Here is a 23,633-nt window from a genome sequence, read left to right on the forward strand (position 1 = left end):
GATTAACTTCACGCCAAGTAATAATTAACTCTTGTCTGGTATTTGAGCCTACGGCTGGACCAGAAACCTCTTTCATAACGTTTTGTATTGGCACATTTGGGTCATTTCCGGTGTCATTGCACATCCTTGGGTGCCTTGGTGTAAGTGTGCAGACCTCGACTGTCAGGGGGAGAAATTCTCAGCCGGGTCGAAGGGGAGGCTTCTCGTCTGACATAGGCAGTCGCAACACGCGCTCTGCATGAGCGTGCCCGTTCACGCTGCCCCCGCTGCCTGTGACCGGCTTCCTTCTTAAAACCAGTCTTAGTGTCTAAGACTAATGGTGACACCGCGTTTGTCTTCAGCAACAGCATGTGACGTGACACTGTGTGCTGCTTTGTCAAAACTCGTTCAGGCTGCGTCACGTTCCATAGAGATGGTTGCTAAGTAAACATAAATGGTGGCTGGGAGTCTCAGTTAAATGCAGATGGCCCTGGTAGGAAATCATTTCCCTTTCTGTCTGTCTTTTTCTTTCCACAGGCTTGTAATTTATCATAACATTTCTGTAAGCACCGCCTTGTGTTTTCTTTTAAGTTGAGATATAATTGACACATCATATTAAGATGTTATTTCTTTAGGGCCATTCATGTTTCATCCCGGGAGCAAATGGGTTAAAGAGAAGCACCGGGGCCTTATTTCCGTTCAGTCCTTTTTGGACAAAGCAAGTATAAATAAATAAATGGGGCCAAACGTCACATTCTTCAGCATCTGCATAATCGTCTCTCTGTTTGCAGAATGGTTTACAATGACTTATTACCAAATGCTCCCACCCCGCCTGGGCTCCCTGGGAGAAGTGAGGTCATCCAGTGCAAGGGGCGGGGGGCGGTGTGGGCCTGTCTCCTGTGGCCTGGGCCTGCCCGGTGGGAGTGCCCACCTCCCTGCTGCTGGCCCCACGGTCAGATATTTAACAGATGGGACTGTGGGGGATTAAAGGTAGCTGCCCAGGCTGGCCGTCCACCCCCGGCCCGTATCTCCCCCGTGACAGTCTCCGGAAGTGCCACACAGGTGTGGGGTGGGGAGTGGGGACACTCTCACAGTTGTGCCCCCGAGGGCAACTGCTCTGGATCCTTGGGTAGAGAGGCCCCGCTGCCTTCCCTGCACTGGCCTGGGCTGGAGATGTGGCCTAACGAGCAAGTGAAATCCCTGAGCCTTAGTGTGACTCAAAGAGAGGGAGGGGAGCTCTCCCCGCCCCACCCCTCCTCACCTCCTGCTGTCTCAGCAGCCTGTCCCCCAGCATCTGGAATCGTTCTTGGTCCTACTCTTCCCCATCCCATCCCCGCTGGCCTGCTCTGTTTCCAGAAGACACCTCCCTGTCCCCGCCCCCAGCCCTGTCCCCAGATCATGGAGCAGTCTCCTCGGTGTTCTCAGGCATCCACCCTCATCGCTCCCCTTAAGCCAGAGGGATCTTTCTAGGACACAGTCAGGTCACATCACGCCCCTCCCTGCAACCCCCTGGTAGCTTCCTGCTGCCCTCGGAACGAATGCACATCTCTCTTTCCGGTCTTGGTCTTGCGTGGTTGTGGTGAGATGGGCCCCCTGGCCTTTCAGACGCAGCCACCCGGCCACACCACCCCTGCCGCTCCTCTCAGCCAGCACTTTTCAAAATTTGGGCCTCGGGTCCTCCTTTATATGCTTAAAAAAATACTGAGGATCCCGAAGCGCTGGAGTTCATATAGACCTCGCGTGCTTTAGTCTGTGGCCCTTGGACTAGGGAAGGGACACAAGGGAAGATCGGAAGCATTCTTCTGGTTAATTCCTGTCACCAGAGTGAACGAGATGTGCACCCAGGGAGGGCACGTGCGCCCACGGGTAGACTTGGGACAGTGGCACGTCAGCTGGCTTCCATCACCCTCACCTTGTAGCCAGAGTGGGGCTGGTGGGGGCCACCGGAGCAGGCCGGGCTGGCCTCTGCTGCTGTGGCGGCCACAGCCCCACCTGNTCAAGGTCTTGTCCCACCAGCCCACAGAGACCGCGACCGCCAGAGCCTGCCAAGGGGGGTCGGGTGTCCACAGGGGCATCTTCCCACAAACACCAAGTGGACCCCCGGACCCGGGAGCAGAAGCTGTTCCTCGAAGTGCCCCTGAGCGGGAGTAGGGGAGGCAGTGGCAGTCACAGGGCCAGCACTCTGGCCAGCCAGAGCGGCCTTGGCCCCCACGCTGGGCTCCTTCTGGCCNCGAGACCGCGACCGCCAGAGCCTGCCAAGGGGGGGTCGGGTGTCCACAGGGGCATCTTCCCACAAACACCAAGTGGACCCCCGGACCCGGGAGCAGAAGCTGTTCCTCGAAGTGCCCCTGAGCGGGAGTAGGGGAGGCAGTGGCAGTCACAGGGCCAGCACTCTGGCCAGCCAGAGCGGCCTTGGCCCCCACGCTGGGCTCCTTCTGGCCTAGAGCCTGCTCACAGGTGTTTACCTGTTCCCAATTCTTATCCAAACTGAAGGTCTCTACAGCCCAACTGGGTCAGGGATGTGAGAACTCAGGCGGGTCAATGCCCCCTGGCCTTCACGGATGGGGGCTTAGCGACAGGACCACAGAAAGTGACCCCTTCCCAACTTGTTAATTACCAGCCACTCCCCAGCGGCTTTTAGCTCTGGGGACAGGGACCAAATCTGTGACTGTTTTCCACCCTGCTTCAAACCTTCCAGAGTCTCTAGCCCTCAGCCTCTGTCCATGGCCGTTGTCCTGCACAGCTGGCCCTGCCCCTTCCCACTCTTGGCCCCTCTCTCCTCTCCCACCTCGGCTCCCCCTGCAGATAACACAACCCCAAATGTCAGCAGCAGTGGGCTTTCTGCCTGCCCCTCCCAAGGGTCAGGTGGGTCCCATTCAGGGCCTCTGTGCTCTTGCTGCCCTCTGCCTAGAGCCCTTTGCCTAGAGCCCTCTGCATGGCTGGTTCCTTCTCAGGACTCAGGACTCTGATCAGATACCTGCTCAGGGGCCTCCCCTGGGGGCCCCGACCCCCACCCCCAGGCCCTCTCTGTGGGGCAGCTGGTTTTCTGTAATTGAAGTGAAATCCACATAACACAAAAGAAAGCCTAGGATTCAGTGACATGTAGTACATTCATGGTGCCATGGTGCCACCACCACCTCTGCTGGTTCCAAAATACTTTGATCGCCCACAAAGCAACAGCCATTCGCCCTGGGCACTCACGCGCCATTCGCCCTTCCCCAGCCCCGGCCGCTACCACTCTGCTTCCTGTCCCATGGGCTGCTGTGTTCTGGACGTTCGCACGCATCGTACAGTGTGAAGCCCTCTGCGTCTGGCCTCTCTCCCTGGGCATCATGTTCACGTGGAGGGTCCATCCACATGTAGCACATGTCTGAGCGCGTGGACAGACCACATTGCGTGCATCCATTCTCGCACCATTGGCGGCCACGTGGCTGGTTGCCACCTTCCGGCGTGCATGCGGAGCAGAATGGTGGAGCAGAATGCTTTTCCCACGGCCCTCCAAGCCCTCCCCATTAGCTGGACTTGACCCGTTTGTGTTCCCGGCTGGGTCGCTCACCCCGAGCTCACTTGGAAGGCTCCGGTGCCCCGTTCATCTTGCCCTCAACTGCTGATGGGTGGCGAACAGGTGCCCAGTGACTGTCGGATGCAGGCGGGGACGTGGATTGGTGGATGGCGGCTGGGCTGAATGGCTTGTTCGGCGTCTTATCTTCCCAGCAGGCTGTGAACCGAGGCAGGGGCGTGGCTGTCTTGCTCCTGGCCCTGGCACCGGCACCAGCCCAGGATACCACCTGGAGAGTCACGCTGCATCCCGCCAGAGCCGAGCTCTAAGCTCAGCTTTCCTCTCTCGTCCCAACTCCTTGTCCCTCCTGTTCAGGCCACCGTCTGTCTCTGGGCAAACATTTAAATCCCTGAGCACGGGGAGTACTGTGCTTTCCACCAGTGTTATCTTTATGAAAGGCAAACAAACCGGCCCTATCAGTCACTGACCCAGAACGCTTAATAGTTCCGTGGAAAGGCAGAGCCGTTCCAGAGCCAGCCCCTGGCGGCTGAGCAGCCGAGGGAGAGCACAGAGATCACAGCGCACGCCGAGCCAGCCGCACTGACCACGGACCACGATGCCTCGGACTGACAGCCAAAAAAAAGATCAATGTTTAATTCATAAACCTCAGTCCTGCCTTCTCTCCTGGGATAACATACTAGGTGCTAATGTCATCTCGTGACAGTGTTTCCCAGAAACTAATTTTTTTAGGCCTGTTATTTTTCTTGTTTCCGATTAGAAAACCGGAGCTAGCTGCCTCCTCCCAGCTCCCCAAGGCAAAAGGAATGCCCTTTCTGGAGTCACATGGGAAGGAGAGCCTCCCCGGACGTTCCTCCAGTCTCCTTGGCCGCCTGTTAACCCCTCCGGAGCATTCAGCCCCCTGGCCAGAGACTCTAGCACCTGAGTCAGTGACTTAACAGAAACTTCATTCTGACCCTGTCGCCTCTTCTCTCTTTTTTTTTTTAAAGCAAACCGTATTGAGCTCCTAAGCCCTTCATACAGCATTCTCCTCTGATCTGCGAGACAACCCTCAGAAGCAAGCTTTTGCCATTTTCCTTTTCTGCATATGAGAAAGAGCCTGCTCAAGGTCACGCCAGGCACCCCTCCCCCCAATGAGTCCAGGAACTCGAGTCTGCCTGGGTCAGACCCTGAGCCCCACCGCCATGCCTCTTAGTTCCTGACCCAGAGTGGACACTTATGAACTGAAGTCTCCTTTTCTGCTTTTAGAAATAAAGACCCACCCACAGCCCCCTGAGACCTCACTGGTGTCAGGCAAAACCAGGTTGTTGACTCCAGCTCTGGGTAGCTTTAAGTTTAAGAGAGAGGGTAAGTGGGGGAGGGGCAGACAGAGAGGGAGACAGAATCCCAAGCAGGCTCTGCGCTGCTGGTTGCAGAGCTCAACGCGAGGCTCGAGCCCACAAACCGGGAGATCATGACCTGAGCCGATACCAAGAGTCGGACGCTTAACCAACTGGCCCCCGCTATGGGTGTTTTGAACAGAAAACATCATCTGTTTCTGGAAGCATTGGTAGAGTTTGACTGGAAGAATTAAGTCTGCCCGGCACTCTGTATGTGTTAATTCTGTGCTCCTGACAGTGCTGGGAGCTGGTGTGGCTTGCCCTTGGACTTGGTCCAAGTCGCAGACCAAGGCTGCAGAGCCCACGCAGGGCAGACTGAGAGCCCTCCCTCCACTGCCTGCTTCTAAATCCCAGTTGCCTCCAGGCTGGTGTCCATCCAAGCAGCTTACCCTGATGGCTCTGCCACCTGTCTCTGATTGTCAGAGGTCAGCAAGACAGACCCCCATGAGAGAGGGGACTGCGGGTGGCCCCGGCATAGACACAGCATGCCCATGCCTGCCTTCTGAACACCACGCCCACACACTCCGAGCCCCGCCTTGCATTTGGGGTTAAACATGCAAAGCAGCCGTCTGGAAAGACGCTCTTCCCCCTCCCTACCCCCCGCCACAGCCACCGCTTCCAAACTGGGTAGAGCTCGGGGCCATGTAAAGACCCACCAGGGTATAGATTTGTTCCCCAGTCCATCGAGAGCAAAAGGCAGAATCGAGACTTAAAAATGTTGCCTGTGCAAAAGCAGGATCCGAGCTCTTTTCAAAGCCCTCTGGCAGCTGTCTCTGGGAGAGCAGCCCTTGCGCGGTTGGGCCGGAGGTGGAGGACTCTGGTCCCGCTCAGACATCGTCCCCGAGCCAAGTCCAAGGCTCCCGCTCCCCCCTCCCCCCCCACCCCTTAGAGCCCGCAGGACAGCCGCGAAGAGGGAGTGTGAGCACCGTGTCCAGCTGGGAGCACACGGCCCTGCGGGAACCATGCTCCTGGGTCGGGGCCCATGGGGCCCCCTCACCTGGAATGTGCCCCCAGATGTGGGCGCTTTCCCGGGACACACACTGGCGCTCGGTGTCAGAGGAGTCCTCTTGCGAAACGCAGCCCAGCAGGCGGAGCCAGCCTCCGGGCCCCGGAGGAGCCTCTCCGGGGGTGGACACTGGAGGATGAAAGAGTTCCAAAGAATTGAGTGTTGCTTCACTTGTCGGGTCATCACCCACCTGCGACTGCCAGAGCCGCCGCGTGCCTGGGAGCCACCTGCAGCCCGCCACCCATCACAGAGCAGGGACCGCCACGCGGGCTGCCCGTGGAAGAGGGTGGAGAGCCCGGGCGGGAGGCCGTGGGAAGAGACCCAGCCCCGGCCTCACTCTCCCCTTCAACTCGCGTAGGTCCCAGTGGGCCCCCAAGGAGCAGCCTTGCTGGCGGCAGGGGAGGGGCGGGCAAGTGTCAGAGCAAGTGGCCGGGCCACGTGCCTGTGTGCACGCCTGCCCACGCCTGTACCTGCCTTGAGGATGCGGCCCCTGCCAGTCCTTCCTCCTGTCAAGCTTCCTAGGACAAGCCAAGCGTTTATTGCAGGGCAGTTAAAAAAGACCCTCTCTCCCTTGAGCCGTCCGTGAAGCACATCCGGGGTCCCTGCCCATCGTTCTTTCTGTTTGTCCGTCGTGGGTTTCTGGTCTCAGCAGCAGTGTTTGCCCAGGTGACAGTCAGCAGAAGGAGGTGGCTTAGCCCAGCCCTGGAGCAGACGGTCTGGGTTCAAGCCCTGGCTCCGCCTTCTCCTCATTGCATGGCCTCTGACCGGCGAGCTCACCCTCCGCACCCGGTTATTCATAACAAACACTGAGTGTACTTAACACCGCTGAACTGTACGCTAACAAATAGTTCGGATGGTAAATTTTATGGTATGTGTGTTTTACCACGGTGAACAAGGGGGGGAAAAGCAGGGATGAGAATGTGACCCACCTCACTAGGCTGTTGTGAGCATGAAAGGAGTTAATTCACCGAAGTGCCCAGAACGATGCCTCACCCGTGTGCAGGGGCAGTAAAGGGTAGGCTCTCGGTATTTTTTATTGTCATTGTTCTTAGTCAGGGTTGACCCTTGGGACCCCAAATAATAGGTTCCCTTTCTACGCATTAAATCAGTTTGTGCAAAGTTAATTACCCAGCAGCTCCCTGCGAGGCATATAACAAAGGCGCCCTGCAGCTATACAGATTCACTCACTTAGAGAGACTTTCCATCAGGTGCTGATAAAACGCGGGGGCAGAATTTACCTCCTGCAGAAGGGCCAGGAGGACTCTGGTTCTGGACATGCCGGAGGCCCCACAGCTCTAAGAGCAGAGCCAGGGCCAGAGAAGAGCAGAGATCCACTCCCTGCGCCCCAGCCCCTCACACACCTGCTCCCCACCTTCCCCCGTGGTACTGACAGCTTTCACTTAGTTCTTGCTGATCCACACATCAGCCCCAGGGGGCCGCTGCCTTCGCCACTCTGCGGACCTGGAAACCTGAGTACAGAAGGGCGAGCACTTGGTCAGCGCCCTGAGCTTACACCTTCAGTCCTGAAGGGCACCCGGGAATCAGCTGTGCTTTGGAAACCTGTATCCCGTTCGGTCGTGTGAGCCGGAAGCACGGAAACCAGCAGAGAACAGGGCTTTGTTCTCTGGGTACAGGGTGGGTGCGGGTGCCTATGTCCAAAGGAGAGTCTGTAACGTCATGCGAAGAAACTTTATGAGCCTTGTGCTTCTCTGGATGTTTCTCTAGATGTTTATCTTTTGCCACTGAGTCATTTGTTTTACCAGCGGCAAGTTCTCATTAGCAGACAAGTGACAGCAAGTGACAAGGATCAAAGGCTCATGTGTGGGGTAAAACCCAGAAACAGAGAAGACCCCAGCCCTTGATTCTATCTTGATTTGATGTTGGGCTTCAAATGTCTCTGACTGGCTTAGGGAATCCCAGGGTCCCGCCTGGAACTAGGTTTGAGAACCACTTTACCACTTCCCAGGAACCAATCACAGTGCCCGCCTTGGGTCCCAAGGGCATGAGGTGCCAAATAAGTGGCATCCCTGAGTATGCACATGGCTAGAAAGAGAGTAGTTCATGCACGGGGACCCTACTCAGAGTGGGAGGAGCCGGAGCAGAAGGTAGGCATGGGACACAATAGTAGTGCTGAGTGTTCACAGGGAGGAGGGGTCATCGGGTCCCTCACATGTCCCTTTCCTCTCTGCCCCTTCCTTTATGGCCTCTTCAGAGCCTGCCAGCTCCTAGGGGCCAGGTAGGGGACCACCGGGGAGAGAAGGGAAAGGGGACAGATGAAGAAAGATCTGGCATTGTTTTGAAAAAAAAAATTTAATGTTTATTTATTTTGGAAAGAAAAAGAGAGAGAGCATGAGTGAGGGAGAGACAGGGAGAGAGGGAGGTGCAGAATCCGAAGCAGGTTCCAGGCTCTGAGCTGTCAGCACAGAGCCCAGCGCAGGGCTTGAACTCAGGAGCCACGAGCTCATGACCTGAGCCAAAGTCAGACATTCAATTGACTGAGCTACTCAGGTGCCTCTCTTTTTTTTTTTTAACTTAAAAAAATTTTTTTATAAGTTTATTTATTTTGAGAGAGAGGGAGAGCGTCCACATGCAGATGAGCAGGGGAGGGAGGGAGAGAGAGAGGGAGAGAGAGAATACCAAACAGGCTCTGAGCTCTTGGCACAGAGCCCAACGCGAGACTCAAACTCATGAACTGTGAGATTGTGACCTGAGCCGAAACCAAGAGTCGGACACTTAACTGACTGAGCCTTGGCATTTTTTAAAGGAACTTTAAAAATAGCAGGGAAATTACACAGCAGATACAACAAGAAGGTCAGGAAAAGGAGGGTGCACTGACTTAGCAAGTGTTCGCCGAGGTCTCTTAGGAGTCAAATAAGCGACATGCCAAGCACACGAGAGGACTGTCAGGGGAGACGGACATACAGACGGGTTGTGCACAGAGGCGGGTGTGATGAGGACACGTGTGCAAAGGCATGCAGGAGCCGGCCACATGTGGCGGCACGGCTGGGGTAGGGCCGTGACGGGGAGACAGGCTAGAAGGCCCAGTGAGGTCGGAGCGGCTGAGGGCTTCCGGCCTGCTGGGGGGTTGGAATTTTACCCTGGAAGTGCTAGGAAGCCCTTGAAGGTGCCAAGGCCAAGGCGTGGGGTGGCAGGCGCCTTGGGTTTTGCTTTACTGCAGTCAGGGAAGGTAGAGGCGAAGGGAGTGGGAAGAAGAGAGACTCTGGGACACTCTCGGCCCTTCTGATGACACCCCCCACCCCCCACCTACGCCATAAGTGGTGCTCTGCCCTCGGGAGGGATGAGAAAGCCTCTCGGCAGAGCTACTCCCTTCCTCGGTTTGGTGTGCCGCCTTCCGTCTCTCTCTCTGCGTGTTTCCATTCTATGCTTGTGCTGGCCTCCTGCGTTGCCTTTTTATTTCTTCACAGAAATGAACGCTGTTTTCGCTCAGCGATGTGTCTTGGATTTTCGTTCTTCCCTGTTGGTTCATAAGAGAGCCCGCTTCCGTGTTTATTCCTGAAGCGCAGTCCATCGTGTGGGCAAACCACTGTTTACTTCGCCAGTCCCCCATTGACGGACATTTAGGTCGTGGCCAGTTTTCTGTCCTTGACAAAGCATGAGCGGCTCTGCGCACCCTTGCGCAAGGATTTCCCCGGAGTAAGTCACCATGAAGTGGGGCCAGAAGTATCTAGGGCTGCGGCCCTAACAGGCCTCGGTGACCAATAAAGTATGTGGGTGGAGATGGGGGGGCGGGCTAGCCTCGGGCGAAATATCATAAGGACTCTCGCTTTGTATCTGAACCCTCTCCTCTTATTTAGCCAGCGAGGGCATCTCAGTGATCCCAGCTTCTGCCCCAGCAGAATCCACACTGCTTGTGGCCAGTGTTCTGTCCAGGAGGCCTTTGGGAGCTGTGAGGATTGGAGAGGTTCCCAGGAGCCAGCGGGCGGCCTCCAAGGGCTCGCCGGCCCACGGCTCGGCTTGTCAGCCCAGACAGCGCATGGTGGCATGATGGGTCCCCCAGTAGTTTCTCCTCTGGCCTCCTGGCCTCTGAGCCGAGGTTAGGACTTGCTTCGACTCTTTCCTGTCTGTAGCCAGCATCCCATGAGTCAGTGCAGCTTCCTTTATTTGTGGTTGGCCAACTGTGGCACTCTGTGAATGTGCTGTTCTCCAGAAACACACACGGAGAAGTATTTGTTCAACGTCTCAGATTCCCAGAGGGTCACAAGTCAGTATTATCCCTGTCCTGCGACATCTCTTCACACTCCAACAAGCGCACTCCTCAAGCCCCAGAGAGATCCCCGAAGTCCATCAGAGCAGGGCCGATGAACTGTTTTCCCGCCGCCTCCACTACTGCCAGCCGGGAACTCAGATCTTTGGAATCACGTGATTCGGGCGGTAGGCGCTTCAGCTTCAGCTGCACAGCAGTACTAAGTTTGGGCTGTGATTTGCAGTGACTCCTCTGAAAAAATTTGCAAGTTTGGTAGAAATTCAGATGCATCCCATATGTGGTATACTTTAGCCTCATAGACTTTTTTCAGGGATGACAGTCCTGTTTATTGAATGCCTTCTACGTGCCTGCTAGGCATGAGACTAGTCGCTTCACATAAAATAAGGAGAGAAATGTGTAAAAACAGGCAGGTCACTAATCCCACTTTTGCAGCCGAGGCAAGCAGGACTCCCAACGCAGAAGCCCCTTCCCCAGGGTCCCAGAGAGCCTGAGCCTGCTCTCATACTCCTGTTCTTTGTAATGCTTCTCCCTGCTTCCTGAGAAAAAGGTTATCTCTTGCTCGGTGTTCTTTCCTTTCTTGCTAAGTCGACTCGAAGGTTCTTTGTTGCATCTGAGATAAAGCTGCCCTTTGTTGTGGCTTTCTGACGATGTTGACTCTGCGGGCTGACGGTTGAACCCGAGGTACTGGGTACCACGCACACTCCGGCTTCTTGGATGGAACAGGGCCTCGTCCTAAATCATCAGGTCAGTCCAGCAGCAGGAAGAGTCAGTGTTGACGGAAGGAGCCTCGCAAAACACTTCTCCCACCCGTACCCTTCATACCCTGAGGAACGTTCTGAAGTAGTTGACGTTTATAAAATCTTGGGCATTTTGGGAAGATGTTTAAAAAAAAAAAGAAAGAAACAGATTTCCAGCCTGATGCCCAAGGAGAATGTCCCAGAGCTCAGAGCAGCCTTGCGTGGTCCTGAAACAGTGCCCAGGGCCTCGTGGAGGCGCGGCCCGCTCGGTGTCCCCTCTCTGACCTCTTCACTCCACCCGAGCAGAGAGCAGATGCAGAAAACACCCCGTACTGACTTGTGTCCCCGCTGGGCCAGCAGAGGGGCCCCCTCGTGCCTGCTGGGACACCCACAGCCTCCAGCAGCTTAAAAGCTACCAGCGTTGGGACATCGGCTCTGTGCCAGAAGGACGGATATAGCCTTGCTCCAGCCCCCACCCCCCGCCCCCCAGGGACCTCTTGCCACGAGGAGGTGAGGGGCCCATATCCTGCAGTTAGCCTACCTAGCTGCTTTGGCACCCACCCATTGCTGTCAGGAAGTTCTGGAAGGCTCTCTGAGCCTCACTTTCTTCTTCTATAAAATGGGGCTCATGATAGAGGCTGCCTCCCTAGGGCACCCGTAAGGTGCCTCCCAATGCCCCAGTAAGTAACTATCACTGACACAGGAGGAGAGGCCAGGGCCCCGGGGGCTGCACCCTTGGGGGCAGCAGGCCAGCACTTCCGGCCTCGTAGCCGGGGCTCCAGCCCCTCTCAGGGCAGCCGCACCCCCCCCTCCGGGCCACTCACAGGTGTTCTCGCTGGGGCTCTCAGGCTCCGCCAGTCGAGGGGACTTCTGGGCACCTGCCAGCCTGCACCGCCCGAGCCACTGTGCCATGTCCCAGCATGCACTGAGCACCCCTTGCGGCTCCGTTCCCGTCCTCGCGTAGCCAGCAGCCTATGGGAGGGAGGCAGACATAGCAGTGAGGTGTGGGCTGTGCCAGAGGTCACTGGGGGGGCTGTTCGCTGTCAGTGAGCCACCTGGAGGCTCCATGCTGCTAGAATGCAGGGGTTGAGGGGTGGAGGGTTGAGAAGATTCCTCAGGTGGGAGGGGCAGGCCGTGAGGAGAGTGGATTTCATTCGGAGCCCTCTGGACTTGAGGCCAGCGAGTGTGGACCTGATTTATGTTTGTCTGCCCTTGTGGCCGCCAGGTGGGGAGCGGGTTGGAGATGGCCCATGGGACCCCACAGAAGCTGAGAGCCAGGGCAGGGTAGGCGTGCCCTTGACTGGCGTGGTCAGTGAGCATTTGAGTGCAGTTTGCCTGGCTGTGACAGATGCACTCGTGAGGACGGCACTGTCCCCGTACCTTGTGTAGCTGGCAGCTCAGGGTCTGGAGAGCGTTTCCCACTGGTGCTCCCAGTCACAGCCTGCAGCGCAGGGAAGGGGGAAGCCGAGGCCCGAGAGGAAAGGTGACCTCCCCGTCACCTCCGAGAACCTACCGCGTGCTTTGCCGTTGTGAGGTTGAAACATCTAAACAGCTGGAGTGCCCCTGAAGCGCCTTTTCTGCGGCTCACCGCGCCCCCAGCACCTGCCTAAGTGTCTCCACCACCAGGACCACAATGGCCTGGGGAGGAAGAAGGCCCTGTCGCTATCCCCACTTAACGTGTGAGGGGTCTGAGGCCCAGAGAGCTTAAGTAACTTGCCCCAGGTCACACAGCGGTCCGGGGAACTGCTGAAACCCACTCCTTGGCCACAACGCCCCACGGTCTCCTCAGTCCCATGTCCTGGCGTCTTCCTCGGCACCTGGGGACCTGAAGAAATTCCCATCCTTGCCATGGCAGGGCCCCGTTTGGACTGAGCCCGTCTTCATCCTAGGCCGAGAAGGCTTTTCCAAGCGCGCCTGTCGAGGCACGCTGATAAGTCAGGCCCAGGGTGCCTGCGCGCGGCTCCAGCGCTAAGTGGCTGTCCGGGCTTCCCCAGGCGGATCGGCGTCTGCCCACTATGTGTGGAGCATCAGCCACTGCTTCTCCTACTTTTCGCAGCCTGGACTGGCTCTCCGCCGGCACCCTTTAAAAATAATAATAATAACGAGGCGTCAACCTGCAGTGGGAAATGCTTGTGCACCAGCTGAACACAGGAGCCTCTGTAGTGGACATTAAGGTCTGCTAGTCAGGGATGAAGTTAGCAACTTTCCGGAAGGTTCTAGGGCTGACCTCGCGTGTAGCTAAGCCCTTCAGTGACGTGAGTTTGGGGAGTTCTGCAGCTTGTGGCCGTCACGGCCCCACAGAGATGGGCTCCTGCAGAAGGCCGTGGGGTTCGTCTTTTCACGTGTTCTGTTGTCCAGCCTATGTGTAGTGAGCGTCTGCTGTGTGGCCGGTGCCGGGCTTGGGTTTGGGGTGACAGCCAGGAGCCAAGCTGACACTCCTGGCCCTGCCACACGGAGCCTGCAGCCTTGTAGAAAGAACAGGCTTTATTCGTCTGTAGGTACCAGTAGATGATTAGCCGATAACAGGGAGCCTGGTCTTCCCTAGTGGGATCAGGGAGCCTCCCCCAGGAGTGGGAGGCTGAGAGAGGATTCGGTGGAACAGACTGGGTGGGCGGTGACAGGGCGCTCCAGGCGGGGGACGGCATGTCAGGGGAGCTGAGCACAGAGGGAGGGGGCTCCCGGCTCCCCCATTGCTGCTGCCATCGATGGGCCGCCTTTGTGCTGCAAACTCTGTACCAGGCCTGCTCCGTGGGTTCCTTATCTCACCTTGGGAGCCTGCCTGGAGAGAGGCGGACTGACGCCCGTTCGGCACTTGAGGCTTCCTAAGCCTGGGGCGCTTACCTGGGCCTGCGCAGCGGGCCAGCATCTCCGGCGTCCGGCGTCCCTCTGCCAGCCTCCCTGTTCTCCGTGTCCTCGTTGTCACCCTTGTTCCCTACGCAGTGTGATCACTGATGGGGCTTAGAGGCCTGCCGGAAGGATCAGGGTCCCAAAACCAGCACGCCCGTCGGATGATAATTCTAAGTTACCGGCCTCTAATTGGCAAACGGCTAGAAGCCCCAAACCACACTTTGCAGGTGTGTCCTGTCCCTGCCACTCAGCATTTTTTCAGCAAACCTCTTGGTCGACTGGCTCCTGACCCCACTTCGTCCGCCACAGAGTAAGCGCGTCCCTGAGCCTGGGGCAGGACCCCGTCTCGAACAAGGCCCAGCAGCGCTTCCCCAAGGAGCAGAGGCCGAGTACACTGTGCGATGTTGGGGGCGTCCCTCCGGCCTCGGGTGGGAGAGTGGCCTCATTGCGTGGTTGCCAGAGGTCGTGGGGCCTGCCCAGCTTGGCAGGGCCTTCGGGCCAGCCCCTCGCTCCTGTGGCCAGGTGGGTCTGTCCCTTGACAGGCCCCATGCCTCCACGGCTTGTGTGAGATGGCCGGCTGGGTGGTCAGGGAGTCAGCCGGCCAGGACCCCTTCACTCAGCAGAGAGGCCCACGGGACCCTCCCTCGTGGTCCCCCCGGGGGCAGAAGCATGGAGTCCCAACCCTGGTTACGCATTTCTAGAATCGCCTTGAGACCATTTGAAAAGCCCCAATGTCCATGCCCAGTACAGCCCAGTTAAAGTACGGAGAAGGTCATAGGTGTTTTGTGAAGCTCCCAGATTCGTTCTAAAAGCCATCTGGTCTTGAGGACACTATTAGAGATGAAGGATCTCACTGAATTTCTCTCAGGTGGCTTTACAGCAGAGCTGGGTGACCATAGAGTGAAATGCCATGGCCTCACCGTCATTTCCTCAATCCGCCCATCCTTCAGCACTCTTACCATTAGCTGGTGCAGCATGACGTCTAGCATGACTGAGGTCCCTTCTCAGTCGATCTGCTGCGCCCCTGTGACCAGCTGCGTCGACTGTAGCTCAGGACGGATTGACAGTCCGGAGGGCTAGGGTGGTACTCAGACTGGCCCTCTCCCCCATCAGGGCGGCTTCTCCCTAGCAGGTGTGGGGTGCTGGGCCATTCAGGTTCAGGAGCAGATATATTCAGTGCCCTGGGCCCAGTTTCAGGAGAGGCCGCTGTTGATCACACCTCCAGGACCCCTGTCACACTCTGCCGAGAACTGGGGGGCTGCCTTCTGGGAGCCGTGGTGCCCTGGGGAAGACAGCACCTAACATGCTAGGGCTGCGCGGTCTGTTCCTCGCCGTAGGGGCACCAGCGCAGCCAAAACTGGAGGGCAGGGAGGCTTCTGGAAGGAGGTCTTGACAGATGGGCTGGGTTAGACAACGGGGCCGCCTGGGCAGATGGCACTCTGTGGGCTGTTGAAACCATGGGACACATGTCGTTCCCACAAGCAGCCTGAGACGTGTGGGGCGGGAGCCGGGGCCACGTGGGAATGACCTCCCGCGCGGGGCTGACCGTCTCGGGCTCCATCAGAGAGGCCACAGGGCTGCCCATGGGCTTCAGGCTGGGGAGGGAGGGTGCCATCTGAACTGCCCTGGGCGCCCACAGCCCTGGGAGCGGGAAGGCAAGTCATTCACAGGGATTGGCCCCAGCCGGGCTGCCCATGGCATCTGGTGACCTGTACTTAGCTGGAGAGCAGCAGCTGCTGGAAACAAGTTCTCACAGAGCAGCTGGAGAGCCGTGCTCATCCACTCCGGGCCAGGGCTCGCCCAGCCTGTTGGAGCACCTGGGAAGTACGGTCAGGACCCAGTCCCTCCCACCTCTGTACCCATCTCCTAGGCTGGGGTGGGCTCACTCTTCTTAAAGGGCCAGGCAGTCAGTATTTTAGGCTTTGCTGGCCACTCGGAATGATACGTAAATGAGCAGGTGTGGCCACATCCAGTAAAACCTCACTTAGGAAAACGGGCCCATTGCCAGATTGGGGATTTGGCCTGCAGGGTGTTTGCTGACTTCTGACCTTGGCCTTCAAAGTCTCTGCCTCCTCCCCACCCCTAGGTGTCTTCATTCTGTTCTCAGCACCATAGCTAGAAAGATCCTTTCCAGATATCAGTTAGATCATGTGTGTCTTCTTCTTAAATCCATCACTGGCTCATTTCACTCAAAATTAAAGACAAATTCCTTACAATGGCCCCCCCAGGTCCCACACAGTCTAGACCCTCAAGGCCTCACCTCTCTCCACTGTCCCCTTGGCCAACTCCAGGGCGGCCACAGGAGGGTCGGACTGAGCCTTGACATGGCCACACATGCCCTGCTTTCCAGGCCCTGTACTGAGCACTGTCCTCACAGGTACCTGCGTGGCTCTGTCCTTGCTTCCTTGGGATTGTTCCCCAGACCTCTGTGTCTCAGGGCTTCTCCTGAGCAGCCTGTGCGCGTCACAGCCCTGCCCTGCTTCCAGCAATACAGAGCCCCTGCCCTGCTCAGTTCTCCAGAGCACTAATTTCCTCCCAGCACCTTCCTTCTCTTCATTGTCTGCCCACCCCACACCCCATCCTGCCCCAGCCCGTTACTGTTTTCTGCTAATTGCCCAGCTCCTGGAGCTTCACTGGGATGGGGTACCATGCAGATGGTGCTTGGGAAGTACTGGATGGGCAGGTAGATAGATGGGTGAATAGCTGGGTGGATGGGTGGGTGGATAGGTGGATGGATGGATGGGTGAGTGGGTGAGTGGGTGGGTGGATGGATGGATGGATGCATGCATGCATGCATGGGATGGGTGGGTGGGTGGATGGAGGCATGGATGGAGGCATGAGATGGGTGGGTGGGTGTACAGAGAGGAAGAGAGAAGGATTGATGGATGGATAGAAGCAACAAATCTTCAAAATCCCCTTTATGTGCTGGACATGGTTCACTGTGGACCCAGGGGTATATGCTAAACAGACGAGTCCCCTTGGAAGCTCCCAGGCCCTGAGGATGCCATAGATGCCAACCATAGTCAGGGCCCTAAGGAGTCAGTTGAGAGCGGGGATAGAACCCCACACAGGGATCCGACCTGGACAGAGTGTCCGGGAAGGCGTCTCTGAGGAAAGGTTGTTGACCTGGCGGAAGTGGAGGAGCAAAGCTGGGCAGGAATCCATCCCAGAGGGGAGCCCACGCAGACTGGGGAGCTGTTGACGCCTGGGCCCACAGGCTGCCCAGAAGCCCACGGAACGGAAGCGTTGCCGTCCGGGTGATAGCCCGCCACCAGTTTGGGCACAGAATTCCCCTCTGTTGTCACTTTCCGCCCTGGCCAGATAAGAGTGGTACAGAGTCTGGTTCTGTTTCCCAGGAAGCTGTTCACTCCTTGCCAGCAGGTGGCTTTCCGTGTGAGTGGGAGGTACTTTACAAGGTTCATTCAGTGGAGCTGGGGTTACATGTGTTTGTAACCCCCTCGCTACGAGTCATAATCATAACTGGTTAGAAGGGGGTGGTGTAGTGGTGATGGCCCCATTCTGTGAGTAGACGAAACACCACCAAGCTGTACCTTTAAAATGTGTAGATGATCCAGTGTGTGAAGTACGGCTTGTAAGGCTGTTGTATTATTTCAAAAACACTTCTAAACTAGTCAGACTGTCCCAAAACTGTCATCTTTTTCTAAAGACCGGATTATCTCATTTGCATCCTATTTTGATCATAAAATAGCCCAATTTATGCAGCATTTTCCTTAAAGTGATCCAGATATGGGAAACAATTGGAACCCACAACACAGGAATAATCTGGAAACCTTGATGCAATCCACACTTACTTAGCACCCTCCCTCTTTCCTAAAATTTGCCTTTTTTTCCATTTATTTTTGACTTTGAAGAAAATGCTCCATTCTTACTGGTAAAAGAGCCTCTTGTTCCCTTTCCTTTCCTGTAAATTATGAGATAAGCTTGTATTTCATACCTTTCCAGAAATCTCTGTTGATTGTGGTCTGACCTCAGAAACAAGACTTCTGGGAAAGAAAGTAGGTATTAGAATCGCCGCTTTGAGCATTTGTCGAAAGCCTCTGGAATGGCAGGCAGTTTGTGTTATGCGTTTGAGGCAGAAAACAGGTGAATGATACCTGTTTGTCGCTCCAGGAATGGCTTCCTGTGCCAGTGGATGATACATCAGCCACTCTGTGCAGCTCCTCCAGGGGCGCCTGGGTGTCAGTTAAGCGTCCAGCTTCGGCTCAGGTCATGATCTCTCTGTTCATGGGCTCAACCCTCATGTCGGGCTCTGTGCTGACCGCTTGGAGCCTTGAGCTGCTTCGGATTCTGTGTCTCCCTGTCTCTCTCTGCCTCTCCCTCACTTGCTCGCTCTCTCTCTGTCAAAAATAATAAACATTTTTTAAAAAATTAAAATTCTGAACCGAAAGGCTTGGCGATGGTTAGGGCTGGTGGTAGAAACATGGGTGACGGGTGTCCAGAGGTAAACGCTCCAGGCTGTGGCTGGCGCTGCCACCTAGCAGGGCCGGCTCCGTGTGGCGAGCAGTCACTACATGTCAGTCCCTGTGCTCAGTGTGGTCATGGGCACACTTCTCGCTTGGTCCTTACAGCCATGCGTGAGGTGGGGATCGCCTCCTCCTTACTGTGCCCGGGGAAACGGAGGCTCAAGGCAGCATGGACCATCGNCCCAGCGCTGAGTGCCCCCCCTCAGGCCAGCATTCATCCTGCCTCCCCCCGCCCCCAAGGATGGCTGGGGGAGCACAGCTGTCCTGAAGGGTCGAGAGCCACTCACGCGCCGTGAACACCACCAGCACCCTCTCCCTCCCCCTCTGCCCCCCCCCACACCCATGCAGCGACAGACCCAAATGCTTGTTCTCTGTGACAGGTGACGTGCCCTTCACGGGCCCAGAGGAGCCCAAAAGAAACAGTCCAGCAGTTCCGTTTAGGAGGCAGGATGTGCTTCTGTCCAAAGAAGTGCTCTCACGATTATTTATTAATTGTGAAAGGGAAGAAAAAAAAAAAAAAAAAATAGGGTTTCCTGGAAGGGGATAGAAGTTCAACATGATAAACTCCCGAAAAGCAATCAAAGGCCAATGAGGGCAGAAAAATAAAGGACAGAGAGAGTAAGTGAGATGATGAATCAAAGTGGCCGCGTTCTGAGCAAGGACCTGGGAGGGGCCATGTCTCAGGGTGATGGAGGCGCGCAGAGCCTCGGGGCAGGAGCGACCCAGGGGGGCAGCCGTGGCAGTGAGTCTGGGAGCCGCCCCCACGAGGTCGCCAAGGCCCTGGGGATGAGCTGCCAACGACAGAGAGGGACGGCCAGCTGTCCTGCCTTCACCGCTGGCCCGCTCGGTTCATGTGTGCGCTCATACCGAATGTAGAAGACTGTCGATGCAGACTGTAGAGGTGCAGGAGGAAAAAGTCACAGTCCTTCCCCCCAGAGAAAAGCATTGTAAATATTTCCGCTCTCTTCCCCTCCATGTCTTCTCTTTTTTCCCTAATTTGTAACCACCCAAGAATAATGAGTGGATTTTTCATTTAAAAAAAAAATCAAATCATTACAGATGGGACTTAAGTCCCCTTTAAATACTCTTCCCTGTCCCCACCCCTCCCAGACATCCCATGGCTTGGCTTCTCTCCTTCCAGAGCCTTCTGTGTGCCCATAACCTTCTCTGCAATTCTGAAGCCCAAACTGGCGGGGGTTGAGGGGGAAGGGGTGAAGATGAAGACTTTTCCAGAACTCCCTTGGGGGCAGAACCCGCCTTCAACTATTTATAAGAGTTGCAGATGCTGTTTATTGTGAATTTATGTGTTTTATTTCCCGTAGAAATGCAAAATTCAGGGCTTCGGCTGCCTGAGACCAGCTGAGGGTGTGACTTAACGTGTGTACGCCACATGACCCTTTAACCCTTAAAGATTCTAAATTTTGAAACACATCTGGCCTGGGGTGCCTGGGTGTCTCAGTCAGTTAAGCATCCGACTCTTGGTCTCAGCTCAGGTCATGATCTCACAGCTGCGTGGGTTCGAGCCCTGCATGGGGCTCTGTGCTGGCAGAGCAGAGCCGACCTGAGATTCTCTCTCCCTCTCTCTGCCCCTCTCCACTCATGTGCACAAGCGTTCTCTCTCCCTCTCTCGCTCTCTCTCTCAAATAAAAACTAAATAAACAAATAAAAACCTGTCTGGCCTGAAGGGTTTAGGGTAAGAGGTCATGGATCTGTAATTGTCTTACAGTTTGGGCTGCCCCACTTTTTTTTAACCTCAAAAGAATTCTAATCCTTCATATCCTTCTGCAGCTTAATTTTCAGACACCACTGTGAGTGAAAAGCTTTCCGTGCTGACAGGCAGAGATTTTGCTTATTCCTTTCCCTGTCTGCACGGTATTCCATAGCGTGGGCGTGTGGGTGTGTGTGGGCGTTGGGCCCTTTCTAGACTTTCACTCTCCCAGGCAGCCGGGGGTGGGGGGGGAGCACCGTCGGAGGCGCCTCTCCATGCACGCGTGCAGCCCGGGGTCAGAGCTGCTGGGTTGTGGGGTTTTGTTCCTAACGCCGTTGCTGGCGTGGCAGACACGTGTCCCCGTGGTGCGCAGTCCCTTTTCCTAAACTTCATTTTCAACAGCTTCGTAACAGTCCGTCATCTGAGTATTCATGTTTCCCAGCCGCGGTCGTTTGTTACCTGCAGAGGAGTGGCTTAGGCGACACATGGGCATCATCTAACAATTGCGGAATCTGGTGGCTGCAGGGCTGGCTCTCTATGAAGGAGGGAAGGAGCGAGCCTGCCCCTCCACTGGCAGCTGGCTGGGGGTCTTACTGCTCCTACACACGGCTCCTGCACACGTCACCACAATCCGTGCCTTCATCTCCCAGTGCGCCCCCCCCCACACACACCCCTCTGTGTCCATGCTTTCCCTTCTCATCAGGACAGCCCTTACCCTGGGTTAGAGCCCACCCCCCTAGACCTCCTCTCAACTGCTCATGTCTGCACATGACCTTGTTTCCAAATAAGGTCACATTCTGAGGTCCTGGGGCTTCAACGTGAGAATTTTGGGGAGGCACAGTTCACCTCCTAACAGTCTGACGTTTGGCCAGAATTGACTTAGCCCGGCCGCTTATACTGGCCACTTATGGTGCTCCTCCCGCACTGTGCTTCACCCTGTGGTAAACATCCTTATATAGAAATCTTCGTCTGTGTTTCCGGTTACGCCTCTGGAAACTTTTTCTTAGGGTCAGCGAGGGTGCCCCTGTTTAAGGCTCTCGACAGCACCTTGCAGGTTGCTTTCCAGACATCGGAGTGGGGCGAGGGGTATCCCGCTGAGCACACCCGTACCCCACTGTCCGGAAACGCCAGCCCGCTGGGGCCCCCAGACAGAACCATCCTCACAGCCTGCAGGCACGTGCCTGCCAGCATGGGCATGTGCGCGCCTTCCTTCCTGCCTCATTTTTATTTTATCTCTCACTCGTGCTGAAAAAAGCATCCACAGGTTAAGGGCAGAATAGAAGCCGTAGCTCAGAGTGTCCGTTCACGGCATGCGCTCTTGCAACCGCATACAGGGAATAAAGATTTCAGAAAAATACTGGGCTTTCTGGGCATCAGGCGTTAAATCAGTCAGCGACATTTCACTCACAGGGCAGCGTGCCAAAAAGACCAAGAGAGAGAAGTAAGTTCTCCGGTTTAGTTCAGCCCGTGAGGCCCACGGCAGCCTCCATCAGCCCACTGCTTCGAAAGGCAATCCGATAATGAGCACTCAGCCGCTCTGGGGGGCAGGGGCTGGCCGGGGAGGGGGTCCTCTAGACCCGTTGAGAGCCAGCCAACGGGGTGGGTTTTGAGAGCCGGGGTAAAGACCTCGGGAAGCCGGGGGCTTTAGAGAGTGGGGTGGCAGGGGGGGTTCTTAGGAGGACCCGGGGGCTTGGTGTTCGTGGTGAACAAAGGGACAGGCCGGGCTTGGGGCTCGAGTGCCCCAGCTACGAGCGAGCCCTTAGAGACAGATGCTTCCCTCAGCAAGGCCGGGCCCTCGCTTCTCGCCAGCCTCGCGCAGAGCCCAGAGAGCAGGATGCAGGGAAGGATAAATTTAGCCAGCATTTCAGGGGAAAACATCGATCTCAAACGTAGCGCTGTCTTTTAAAAGAAAGTGGAAGCCGTAGGCCGGTCATTTGGGACAATTTCGCTTGAACAGATAAAAGCCCAGGAATGGCGAATGCTTGCAACCAGCTCGCCCCGCCGGCGGATCCAGAGCAGGGCAGCCGCTTTCTGCCTGGGCGCGATGGACGGCCCACCTTAGCCCCCTTTGTTCATTCCCAAGGAAAGGTGCTGCCCTGTTATCTGGAAAGATTTTAGGTGGACATTTCCAGCCCCAAAGGTTCCTCTTCTCAGGGAGCGCCGCCGGGCCTGGGTCTGAGTTTGCGGGCGGCGGGCCCCGACCACTGACATCTGATGTGCTTTGTGCCACCACCACCCACCCTCCCCGTGTCATAACTGAGCCAGGGACACCTGGTAGCTGGAGACAGATTTTTTTTTCGTTTTAAACCGGATGCTTGGGACATTGGTGCGGGGGGGATCGGTTCCCCCCGGGTGAAGCCGACGGGGCCGAGGGTCCCCAGCAACAGATCGCCCGTGTGAGTGATGTTTGCTCAGCCCCGCTTCCCCAGTGGGCACGGCATCTCCCGCGCCGCCTCGCTCCGACACTGCTCCCTTGTTGGGAAGGGGAAAAAAGTCTGGTCTGTCAATATTTGGGGCACTCATCATCTGCATTTGGGCGCCAGGGGTCATTGAAAGGCTGTGACGTTTCCAGGAATTCATGGCTCTAAAAACAAGCTGACCGTAAAGGATTTCCAGCGAGGGCACGAAAGGAAAAAAAACCCAAATCTCAGCCCCACCCCCACTTGCCGGCCCCGAGCCCCGTCCATTGGGTCATGGATTCTTGGGAAGAAATGAAGGCAGCGCACACAGTGACGCGTGGGTCCAAGTTAATAATAAATGTGGAGGAAGGAGAAGGAGGCTGTTCAATATTTAAACATTTCAGAGCGCTTCATTTGGTTTGCCAGTCAGTGCCCTCCACCCGCTTCCTGGACGGGTTCTCTAAAACCCGGATGCCCTTTGCCTGTCTCGGCAGCTGGGCTCCGATACCGGTGCCCCAAATAGGGAGGGAGACTATCTGCTAAGCCCCTGCTAAGCGACCCCAGCTCGGCAATATGTCTCCTCGTCTTCTGGGGCGCCTGTGAGCAGTTTTTTAAACTTCAGGGTCATGTCTGGAGTTGTCACAATTGCCCTGTTTCAGCTCCACTTAAAGCCAGCTCATATTTTCATCTAAATTTTGTTCTTGGGCTCTGACCTCTAACAAAAAGGCTCAACAGTGAGACCCTGGATGCACGTTTAGGAGACGTCTATCCAGTCTACCCTCTAGATACATTCCTTCAAAGTTGCCTAGAATGCAGAATTCAGTGAATCAATTCCTTTTTTCTTCTTGACACACATTATATAAAAGGAAAAGCATTCCTTTGTGGGGGAGCGGGGGGGAGGAAAAAACATCTGGCCCCAAGACATAATAAAATCATGCTTAAGGATGCAGCAAACTTTAAAGTCTCTTAGTTAAAGGAAATCAATACTTTTATGATGAAATATTAATAATACTAAAAAAAAAAAATAAGTGAAAACTCCGAATGCAGAAGAGCCAGGGTGATTTCAGAGTCGAGCACATTAGCTTAGCATCTGCAGGGAAACACAGAGGGAAAGCGGGGCACGGTGGCCCATCAGAGAAGCCCCTCCGAGGCCTCGCGAGCCCCCTTGCCCCGGGGCTTTCCATCAAGGAACGCATGCCCCCTGAAGTGCCAAGATCATTTCCAAGCATTTTGTTGAAGCAGTTTGCCTTTTGGAAATGAAAAGACGACTGTAAGCTGGGGAGGGGAGCATGCGTGTGTGTCCACAGATCCACAGGCTTCCGCGGGGTGCGATGGGGACTGAGGGACAGAGA

At 56.0% G+C, this 23,633-nt stretch overlaps 1 protein-coding gene and 1 long non-coding RNA gene across 6 annotated transcripts in view; one reads left to right on the top strand and one right to left on the bottom strand.

Moving 5' to 3' along the window:
- CLEC16A (C-type lectin domain containing 16A) overlaps positions 1-23,633 on the top strand; it is a 198,359-nt gene that overhangs the window by 151,582 nt on the left and 23,144 nt on the right. The window lies entirely within an intron of this gene.
- On the bottom strand, positions 3,071-6,521 carry LOC144239277 (uncharacterized). 2 transcript variants are annotated; one of them, XR_013337358.1, is made up of 3 exons: positions 6,356-6,521; positions 5,873-6,010; positions 3,071-3,697 (listed from the first exon to the last, which is right to left on the bottom strand). It is a non-coding gene; the product is annotated as an uncharacterized LOC144239277 (long non-coding RNA). The 2 variants fall into 2 exon arrangements; XR_013337359.1 differs by having other exon boundaries at positions 6,352-6,521.

This window comes from Crocuta crocuta, unplaced genomic scaffold, assembly GCF_008692635.1.
Source record: "Crocuta crocuta isolate KB4526 unplaced genomic scaffold, BGI_CrCroc_1.0 scaffold16, whole genome shotgun sequence".
Lineage (NCBI taxonomy): Eukaryota > Metazoa > Chordata > Mammalia > Carnivora > Hyaenidae > Crocuta > Crocuta crocuta.